Source organism: Rattus norvegicus, chromosome X (assembly GCF_021556685.1).
Source record: "Rattus norvegicus strain SHRSP/BbbUtx chromosome X, alternate assembly SHRSP_T2T, whole genome shotgun sequence".
Taxonomy (NCBI): Eukaryota; Metazoa; Chordata; class Mammalia; order Rodentia; family Muridae; genus Rattus; species Rattus norvegicus.
Genome location: NC_141554.1, coordinates 108,607,844 through 108,615,295, shown reverse-complemented (window position 1 = coordinate 108,615,295; position 7,452 = coordinate 108,607,844). Strand labels below are relative to the sequence as shown.

Below are 7,452 nucleotides of genomic sequence, written 5' to 3'. Positions count from 1 at the left end.
CACTGACATCAGATATGAGACAGGGCTGTCCACTTTTAGTACTGTTATTTAATATACTACTTGAAGCTATACATAAAGCACTAAGATCAGAGAAGGTAAGAAAAGGAATACAGATAGGGAAGAAAGTCTAGTATCCATATTTATAAATGATAATTTTATTAGAGTTTAAAAGAAAAACTCCAATGGCTTTAAACCACATGTTCTTGCAGAAGGCAGATCTGGTTGTGGTTCCCAGCATCTACCAGGAGGCTTACAACTATGTATAACTCCAGTTCCAGAGGACCTGAGGTCATTTCTGACCTCGATGGGTCCTCGTCATCCATGTGCACAGACACATGTGCAGACAAAACATGTACATATATAAAATAAAATAAATTTAAGAAGGGAAAAAAAGGAAAACGAGAAAGAAAAGCCCTAGGACTGTAAATCTTTGCAGCTTCCCAGAGGAAAAATGATAGAGTAGAAATAGAGGAAAAGCCTGAATTTGAATTAAGCCAACATGGATGTCGGCCACATGGTTTACAGGCAGCCACATGGTAGAAAGGAGAGCTCTAGACAAAGAGTGAAGCTCACAGTGTTACGGAAGCAAAAACAGTTAGTGAAACCACAATCAGAAAAGAGATAGATGAAAAGTGGGCAGATTTCAGAGGGTGCAGTTTTGTGAAAGACTGATCAAGGAGCAGGGATTACGGGAAAGGAAAACAAATGAACTCATCAAAAAGAAAATTATTGCCCCCTTTGCTTTTTCAGTATGGCTTAATGGAGAAGGCTCCTCCTTTCTAAGAAGGGGTCCTTTGGCCTCTTGGCTGACCCAACTGGATTGTCTCCAAAGTAGAGCAAGAAGATGGGTTGTCAACACCCAGAGGCAGATTTCATCTTTTGTCAAGGAGGGAACAGCTTTCCATTAATGAGGCTTCAAGGCTACTGGGACAGAACCACAGCAAAGGCTTAGTTAAGTGCAGGCAGTGTAGATACCCACTCAAGCACAAATAGAAGTTCCTTGTTTACAGCTTGTTAAAGCGAGAGAGTTAGACAGTATCATCTGTGTTTGCCAGTGATTCAAGTGAGAGAGGTTTCTGATGGAGTTTGTTTGTTTGTTTGTTTTTTAAGCACCCAAGATGTCAGAGATGGCATAATGGGAATTTCTTGAGATGATGGAGCTACAGACAGGGCATAGTATGTCATAGAATTGGGGGGTTTATTTACCTTTATTTAAAGCCAATTTCATTAAGAGAAAGTAGGGTCATCCCCACCAAGTACCCCTGCCTGCCTACTGTAGCTCATGGCAGCATCCTGGTAGTCTTCTCTGCACGCTTTAGAGTCCTAGTTCAGGACTCTGGAAGATAGGGCATGGAAAACTAACTCTGGGGTATTCTTGCCCTAGAAAGATGTTACTTGCTAGGTGGTCCAGAATTGTGGCCAGAACTGGAAAACTCACAGATCCCAAAACAGCATCATGGTTTGGAGGTGGAGGCTTGAAAATAAATGGTGGCTAGGGAAGAAGGGAGGGGTGGAGGAGGACAAGTCCAGGATTCAGGGCAGGTTCCCAGTCACAGCTTTACACTGCGCACACAGACCCTGCCCATGCCTCATCAGCACATCTGAGCCTGTTGTTCCTTGCTCCCTAGGACACTTAAACAGGCGAGGGGGGCAACCAGCTCTGTATTCCTGCAGGTCAGTGAGCAGCAGCAGCAATGATAGGAAAGTACGCTTAAAGTACAATTTTTCTTTTCCTCTTAATATCTCTCAATTCTGTGTGATAGTGTGATATGGTCCTCTATATATAGAGAGGAAATGTATTGGAGACTGTTATTACAAAGGGGGATTGGGAGGAAATGGTGTCAAAAATGACACCAGAAAGAGCTGGACATGCAACACTCACCACATCTGAGGACCACTAATCTAACACCTAACCTGGAGTTCTGGAACACCTGATGTAAAAGAATTATTCCAAAGTGCATTGTTCCCTCCATCTATTTGAGATGGCAGGGTGCTTTTGCACACAGAATCACATTTAACCTCAAAAGACAGCTGGTGTATATAGATGTAATATGGCTGACCTATGGAGTAGATGAGAATGGTGGAAGGGGACTAACCTACCTAGACTGTCCTCACATTCTTTTCACCTTTCTGGCTGGGAGACTCCACAGCACACTGCATTCTCCTCAATGAGCTCCTGCTTCCGGGATGCAGAGATCAAACCCTTCTCTGTCACACTGGTTGAGAAAGCACATAAAACCTAGAGGAAAGACTGCTGGTGGCTTGTCTGAGCAGACTACTTCAGTACAACCTTGCCTTTCCTCTTCCTACCTTATCACATAACCATGACCACACCCAGCTATTGCAGGGAATGCATACACACAGAGGAAATGTGAGCTTGTCCATTTACTACTACCTTTCCAGGAACACTGCTTCTCTGTGTGTACTCATGCCACTACATCCATGCCAGAGACATCACAATGACAACATGAGATGAGTAAGGGGAGCTTGCCATTCTAGTCACACACAGTACAGTCTTTTGGATTCTGTCTCTTCAAGCCCTCAATGTGGTTCTTTCAGGTGGGCGACATCGGTTGCTTTCTCTACACAGATTCAGAATGCATTGTTAAGACTCATTCAATTCTCCAGAGGAATCAGATGAGGACTGGCCAATACTGGGACAAACAAAGCATCAAACTATAGAATGGTAATATGAGAGGAGAACCGTGTGGGGAAAAATGGGTATTCTGAGCCGTACTGATATAAATCAGTATGGAGAATAAATAAGCAATGTACCAAACACCAGATCATCATTGAAGAAGCAGCAGTAGAATTATAGTACTAAAAAGCTATCATAGCAATAAGTGATTTAACTAACTTTCATTACTATATTTTCAGTCTCATCCAAATCCAACAGGAGTCACTTAGGCATCAAGATAATGACTCTGAGTAAGAAGGGGGAAGAAATCACTGTACCAAATGTGTGGGCTTCGGTTACTGACATGTCTGAGACTCAGACTCTGGGGCTCCCTAACACGGGTTGAAGTTATTTCTTCAGCAAGTAAATGTGGGTTTGGAAAAGCACCGAGGAAGGATGAACCTTGAAGATCAAACACAGGGTCAAAGGGAGAAACATAGAAGAGAAGTGTCTTGATCCTGTCCCTGAAGGAAACAGAATTTTACCCTTCCCCCCTACCTATTAACAACTCTACTGAAAGCATTTTTTTTCACTAACGAGTTCACAGGCTGTGTATTTGTATCAGCTGCTATTTGGCAGTTTGAATCACTGTAGTCCAGGATGCAGAGTTATGTTGATGACATAAAATCTATCTGTTTGGAGAAATTCTGGCCACAAAAGGGAAGTACTCATCAGAAAGGAGACTAATAAAGAGGTGCAAAGAGGACCCATGGCTCCAGTCTGATGTGGAGCAGAGGATTGCATTCTCTGGCATCAATGGGAGGAGAGGCCCTTAGTCCTGTGTGTACTCATGCCATTACATCCATGCCACAGACATCACTGAACCTAATGTGTTCCATCATATGCACTTATCTGACTGTGAGTGATACCTGGTCATGGTCTAACCTTTAATGTCCCCCACAAAAAAAATCCTGGAGACTTCAGAGAGGGACACCGCCCCCGTAGTATGTATATAATGACACAACAACAAATGCCTATATAAATCACAGTTGTCATTTCAAAAGGAGTAAGTTTATACTGGAGTCAAATATCAGTGAGAAAATATGGGTCAGACAGATGTAGACTACTACAAATCATACTGTACAGTGTGTAAGAAGTTTCATCAAGTGTTTATGGTAGCAGAACAAATAACACAGTAAATCAAACACTTTTTAAATTCATTGATGAATTATTAAGAAGACCAACATTCAGCTGTTGGTATTAATTGCTATCAGATGTCACTTTTACTTTTTTTCTTTGTAGAAAACTATGGTTTTCTTAAGGTAATATAATGTGAAATTTAGTAAAAAATGTGTGTCAGCATGCCAGGAAAAACATTGTCAGTGATAAGATGTTAGGTCATTCCAACCCAGGGGGCCCAAGTTGGACTAAAGAGAGTACAAATAAAATTTAATTAGGCTCTGGGTCTGTAATTCATTTTATCTGAGATTTATTATCGAAATTAACAAGGTAGGTGTGCAGACAGAACCATGGTAGGGTGTTCTGCGGTGACAAACAGGTCATGTTGTTTTGTGGATACCACAAACGAATGCAACTTAAAATTTCAAATTAATCCGAAGCATAGAAGTATCCAAAAGTTGTAATCCCATCACTAGGAAGCTGAGGTAGGAGGATCATTTAGAGTTCTAAACCAAGTCAGAACACAGTGAAATGGTATCTCAAAGCAATACAAACCCACAAATTTTTTTAAAAAGGAACAAAAATCAACAAAGCAAAACAGAATAATAAAACAAATGACAAAAGCAAAATAGCAAAGAAAGAACAGGAAAAGGAAAGTCCTCTTGTCAACTGCATTTGTAAATAATGATCCTAGATATCTAGAGAGGACATTCATATACTACGGTTTAGAATTTTTCGCTTAACAGCCCACCTCTTATACCTGTTTCACAGTGGTGAAAATGGGATCAGAGCATGTGGAATATATTCTGATCTATATCCCCCATCCTCCCACTCCCCTGCCAGCAATGTCACCTGTGCAACATGGTACAGAACATTACTCTCTGAGAGGCAGAATGGTCACAAATCTCTCTCTCTCTGGAGGGGACTCACTGGTCACACGCCCCGAAGTGGGAGTGAGCCTACTCATGTCTGGGATCCTTGCATCTGTCTTCCCATCCTCAGGGAAATTCAAGTGCTCACCTTTGGGAACCCATAAACGTGGCTACAGATAATGCTCCTATCACTACATCACCTAGGTCGCCATTGAACAGGGAGTTCACAAAGACCCTAAGGTTTCCATGACAACCACAATGCTCCTGCTCTCTGCACAGTAACTAGGAATGATCCACCCAATCCTCCCTTCCTTTCTCTCAAAGCAGAACCCATTCACCCATGTTATCCATCACCCGAGAAAGCACACCCACCAGGGAAACTGCCACCAGCATGAAAGCAGAACCTCGCTCAAGCTGTAAACAAAATATATTCAAGGAGGCAGGACCACCCTGTACTCCCCCAGACTATAGAAGTCTCCATGGAAATGTCATCTTGAATATAGATGAGCATTGTCATGATGGTCATAGATAAGCACTTTAAACAATATTTACCTATGCATATATGCCCTCAAAAAGAAAATTAAAGCCTGGGACATCTTGTGAAGAAACAAAACCAGCAGATAAAAACAGCAGCCTGGAGATACCGGGAATCGAGCCCAGGACCCCACGCATACAAAGCGAATACTCTACCACTAAGCCACATCACCGAGCTTGGTAAAGGGGTGATTTTAGCCTATATAAATCCACAATGTCAGAATCTGCATTCACACAGCCTGAAAGTGATGTGCACAATATTTTTGTGTATGATTTATGACTTCCAGTTTAAGATTTTATGGGATTTTTATGTTACTCCTTTATGATATAATAATCTATTTTCAATGAAGAATATTAATATTAATAATAATTTTGTGCTCTGCTAAACATAGCAGACCTACAATAAAATACTCAGTATCATGTCAAATTAATTATGTTTTTCTGCAGGGTTAGTTAGGATCAGGCTATGGTGAGGCAGGGGTTGGGAAGATGGGGTTGCATTCAATCTTGTGCCTCCCTTTGGCGGTGGCAACCTGGAGCTGAGACCCAGGCCCCATGACTGCTCAGACATAGTTTTAACTTATCTCTTCAGCAAAAAGTGTGGATTTAGAAAAGTACCGAGGAAGAATGAACCTTGAAGATTAGAGAGTGTCAAGCGGAGAAGCATACACGACAATTGCCTTGATCTCGTTCCTAGAGGAAACACTTTAAAGGATCTCTTTTTCCTTCACACTTGGGTTCACAGTCTGTGTATTTGGATCAGCTGCTATTTGGCAGTATAAACCACTAAAGTCCAGGGTACAGAAATCTTTTGAAGACATAAAAGCTAACTGGTTGGATAGCATACATCCACAAAAGGAGCGACACCTCAGAAAGAAAATTAAGACCCTGATGGGCTTTCTACTTAAAAGGGAAGGTGTTCTGGGACCCAGAAGGCCAGGAACTGTACAGCTCTGAGCTGAAACCTCCTCAGTAGAGGCTTGCAGATCCCAAGGGAGGGTACCTCAGCTGAGCGCGAGTTCAGGAGCCTTAGCTCAGCTCCTCTCATTCTTTTCTCTCTTGTCTTCAGTACTTCTTGGTTTCTTATGAGAGAGAGAGAGAGAGTCACATAAAAGAGCACAAATAACGGAGATGTACTGGGAGGGTCCAACGTATGGAAGGACCAATACAGGCAAGGCTATGCCTGCTCCCAGGAGGGAGCTGACAGACTGGAATTGAGCGGACAGACACAGAATGAACAGAAAGAGCAAATTGTAAGTGGTTTCATAGGGGGCAGGGCTTTATACAGAGAAGATTTTGGTACTGAGGATTGGTGGGATTTCAAGCCCTGAGTTAGGAAGAACTCGCAGTTGGTAGGATTTCCTGTACACTGATTGCTGGGTTTTCGGGTTTAGGGATTGGTGGCATTTGTTCAGACTTTTCACATAAAATTAGCATAATCTGGGCAGGAGCTATTGAGAGGCTACTTGGATTTGTTGAGACTTCTCACCCAAAATTAGCATAACTGTTTTATAGTTTTAGGGAGGGGCTCTAGATTAACTTTCTGAAAGTTTCAGATTACTCAGTGATTGGTGGGTTTTGTTGAGACTTTGCACTAAAAATTAGCATAGCTTGGGGATTGTCCTGTTTAGGGGCTATAGAAAAACTTTGTGAAAGTTTGAGAGTGCTAAGACATTGGCAGCTTTTTCAGACGGATCACTGAAAATGAGCATAACATGTGAATGATCCCGTTGAGTGGCTGTACATAAACTTTGTTACAATTTCAGAGTCCTCAGGGATCTCTTGCTTTTAACACAAATATGCATAACCTGGGGATGGTCCTGTTCAGGGGTAAAGGATAGCATTTTTTTTTTTGAAAGATTCACACTGCACAGGGATTGGTTGGTGTTGTCCAATTTTTTCACCTAAAATTAGCATAACCAGGAAATGGTCCTGTTTGGGCTCTGTAGAAAAACTTTGGGAAAGACTGAGAGTGTTCATGGATTGGTGGCTTTTATTCACAGTTTCTTTCAAAAATTAGGATATACCGGAGACGTTCCTGTTGAGGGGCTGCAAATAAGTTTCAGAGTGCTCAGGGATTCGTGAAATTTGTTTAGATTTTTCACCTAAAATTAGCATGACTGGGGTTGGTCCTGTTCATGGACTATAGATAAACTTCGTGACTGTTTCTGAATGCTCAGGGATTGCAAGTTTCTGCTCAGAATTTTCACCTAAAATTAGGGAAACCTAGGGATTTTAGGTTAATTTTAG

General features: G+C 41.8%; 1 pseudogene; it reads left to right on the top strand.

Moving 5' to 3' along the window:
- The first annotated feature begins 499 nt into the window (after positions 1-499).
- Positions 500-7,452, top strand: part of LOC134484211 (presenilin-associated rhomboid-like protein, mitochondrial) — a 71,359-nt pseudogene continuing 64,406 nt past the window's right edge.